The sequence below is a fragment of the Oryctolagus cuniculus genome, chromosome 4 (assembly GCF_964237555.1).
Source record: "Oryctolagus cuniculus chromosome 4, mOryCun1.1, whole genome shotgun sequence".
Lineage (NCBI taxonomy): Eukaryota > Metazoa > Chordata > Mammalia > Lagomorpha > Leporidae > Oryctolagus > Oryctolagus cuniculus.
The window spans coordinates 27,974,529-27,978,247 of record NC_091435.1 but is presented as its reverse complement, the minus strand read 5'-3'; the positions used below and the strand labels follow the sequence as shown (position 1 = coordinate 27,978,247).

The following is a 3,719-nucleotide window of genomic DNA, read 5'->3' as shown; positions in this document are numbered from 1 at the left end:
AAAATTCTACTCACCTCCCAGCCAAGTGGCCGGGTCTGGCCACTTCTTATCAGGAAACGCAGCTCACTATATCAGACACTGATAAAATGAGATGTACTTATTTTTTCAGTCACATTAATGACCAGAAACTCTTTTTATTTTTATTGAAGTTATTTATTTATGTACAAAGAGTTAGCATGGTTTTCCATAGAGCTGATGTAGTAGAAAATCACTTAGTCCAACTTAATGAAACTGATATCCTTTGTGTATGGCCTGAAATGCTGGTGGCACATGTTAAGACCTTGCAGGTGTGAGCAGATGTACCAAGAGTGGGATCTCTGGCCAAATTTTTATGTGTGGCTCCAGTAGAGCTGCTGCTGCCCCATCTTGCTTTTAGGAGTCCAAGGAGGCGGCTGGCGCCGTGGCTCGCTACGCTAATTCTCCACCTTGCGGCGCCGGCACACCGGGTTCTAGTCCCGGTTGGGGCGCTGGATTCTGTCCCGGTTGCCGCTCTTCCATGCCAGCTCTCTGCTGTGGCCAGGGAGTGCACTGGAGGATGGCCCCATGGGAGACCAGGAGAAGCACCTGGCTCCTGCTTTCAGATCAGCGCAGCGCGCCGGCCACAGCGGCCATTGGAGGGTGAACCAATGGCAAAGGAAGACCTTTCTCTCTGTCTCTCTCTCTCACTGTCCACTCTGCCTGTCAAAAAAAAAAAAAAAAAAGGAGTCCAAGGAGGCAAAAAAATTTGTTTTAAAATCTAGGTAGTTGGTTCTTATTAGTTAAGCCTCAGAACAACAGACATCCATCTATAAGGAATCCCAGTAAAGCAAACATCTACCATGTTTAATGTCTAAAACGGCAAATTTACTGACTCCCACCCACCTGCAAGTTTCATATATTGAAAATTTCTCCGAAGCTTCAATGACTGAAAGAACAAAGGTCCTTTAATCCATCTGTTCATTCAATACCACATGTATTCATTCTTCATCCACACGTATGCAACCATCATTTGAGTAACAAGAACTGTACTTATCTCAAGTGTAAAACCGTTAAAATTCTTATCCATCCCTTTACACACTATTATAAGTTCAAGAAATATATGAGTGATATAAATTCTCATTTGGTATTCAGTAACCAAGAGAAAAAATAAGGAAACAATTAAAAGACACCATAGGGGGCCAGTATTGTGGCATAGCTTGGAAAATTCCTTCTTAGGACACCAGCATTCTATATTGGAGGGCTTTTTAAGGCATGATTGCTCTGCTTCCAATCCAGTTTCCTGCTAATACACCTGAGAAGGTATCAGAAGATGACTGAAGTCTTTGGGCCCCATGTGGGAGACCAGGAGGAAGTCCTGGTTCCTGGCTACAGCCTGGTCCAGACCTGACTGTTGCAGCCATTTGTGGAATGAAGCAGCAGATGGAAGATCTCTCTCTCTCTCTCTCTCTCTCTCTCCCTCTCCCTTTCTCCCTCTCCCTCTGCCTCCCCCTCCCTCTCTCTCTCTTCCCTCCTCTCCACTGTCTCTCCCTCTCTTTTGTTAATCTTCCAAATGAATGGATCAATGAATGAATGAATAAATAAATATTTTTTTCAAAAGACAATCTAAATAAAATAGGGGACAAACAAAAAAGGAAACATTTGTTCTAGAGGTTAAGACACCAACAGGGGTGCCAAAATCCCAGTCAGAGTGCTTGGGTTTCTGTTTTGGCTCCAGTCCTGATTCCAGCTTCCTCCATATGCACACCCTAGCAAGGAGCTCAAGTACCATCCATGTGGGATTCATGGAGTGAGTTCCAAGTTCCCGTTTTTGACTCTAATACCAAGGCCATCATGGACATTTGGAGAGTGAACTGACAGATGGAAGCTTGCTTTCTCCTTTCCTTTCCCTCTCTTTCTCTCTCTCCATCTCCATTATCTGTCTATGTATCCTTGTATTGAATAAATAAATAAACAAAAGTTACTTATGAAATACTTGACAAAGAGCATGAAGAAAAGAGAAAAATGAATTGCAACAGCATACTTCAATACAGTGGTTCAAAAGATAATACTCAAATACATGATGGAGATGAAATTCTTATTTAATTGTAATATAATTCTTATTCTTATTATAATACAGTCACAGGTGCAGCTTTTACGTCTTTCTTTTACTACCAAGAAGACTTTACATTCTGAGTTTTTCAGTATAATCATCATTTTCACCTGTCATCCTGGTCTCCATCTGACAAAATATTTATTCCAGATTTTAAAAATAGTATTGCTATTAACTGCTATATTACCTGAGAAGAATAACTTGATAGTAGTAGGTTCAAAGTACACATTTAATGAACACATTTAGAACATTAATAGGTTATTGGCATTCTGTTCTATTGCATCAAATCTCTGTTATGATTTTGTCTAGTGCCATGTGAGATGCTTTACTAACAGAATATTAAGTAAGACAGATCTCCATTAGCAACTTCCCAAATGCAAAGTACCTAACAGCTCCTTTCAAGGATATCATGAAGGGCATAACTGATACAATGAATTATGCTCAGAAAAAACAGTGAAGGCTGTCTTCTAGGACTAACACGGCTGTAGGAAAATTATGTGATTATTGCTACCCCTCTCAGACACTTGGCAACCTAGGTGACTGTACCATGGTCCAGACACAAGCTGCCAACATTTGTTGAGATCAATAGGAAATCTGGAGAATCAAATGAAGGTATCAGCAAAAAACAATGTCTGAATAGTCTTGTAGTACAGCTTAGAGAGAGTGGTGGAATGGTCTTGATAAAGTGGATTTATCATTTATTTCAGACTGTAAATGTCTAACTATTTATTTTTAATTTCATTTCATTTGAAAGATAGAGAGATCTTTCATCCACTGTTCACTCCATGACTATATGTGACAGCCAGCGATAGTCCAGGCCAAAGCCTGGAGCCTAGAATTCAGTTTGGCTCTCCCAAGTGAATGGCAGGGATCAAAGCACTAGATCTATCATTTTCTGTCTCCCAGAGTGAACATTAGTAGGAAGATGGATTGATAGTTGAGTCAGGACTTGAACCAGGGTCTCCATTAGGGGATGCGGGTATCCCAAGCAGCATCTTACTGGCTGTGATAAACACCCGCCACAAAAAACTATTTATTTTATTTTTTTTTGCAACAGATTACCTTTATAGCAATAAACTTATAGCTTTTTTTATAGGTTTTGGGGAACATCCTGAGCAACTTGACGAAGGCCTGTTTCTTTCTTTCTTTCTTTTTTTTTTTTAAAAAGATTTATTTATTTATTTGAAAGTCAGAGTTACACACAGAGAGGAGAGGTAGAGAGAGAGAGAGAGAGAGAGAGATCTTCCATCAGGTGGTTCACTCCCCAATTGGCTGCAACAGCTGGAGCTGTGCAGATCCGAAGCCAGGAGTCAGGAGCTTCTTCTGGGTCTCCCACTTGGGTACAGGGGCCCAAGGACTTGGGCCATCTTCCACTGTTTTCCCACGTCAAAGCAGAGAGCTGGATCAGAAGTGGAGCAGTCGGGTCTCAAACCAGCGCCCATATGGGATGCCTGCACTTCAGGCCAGTGCGTTAACCTGCTGCACCTCAGCACCGGCCCGAAAGGTATGTTTTTAATAAAACATTAAAAGCTGATTTCTCCATTTCTCAGAACAATAAGGATAAATATGGACATTGCTTACAATACTCAACAATGGGCTATAGTCCTATCATTTAAGCACATGACAGTGAGAAGACATGAATCTACTGACA

General features: G+C 41.2%; 1 pseudogene; it reads right to left on the bottom strand.

The window, feature by feature from the left end:
- Positions 1-212: 212 nt before the first annotated feature.
- On the bottom strand, positions 213-365 carry LOC127482804 (small ribosomal subunit protein uS14-like; annotated as a pseudogene).
- Positions 366-3,719: the final 3,354 nt, after the last annotated feature.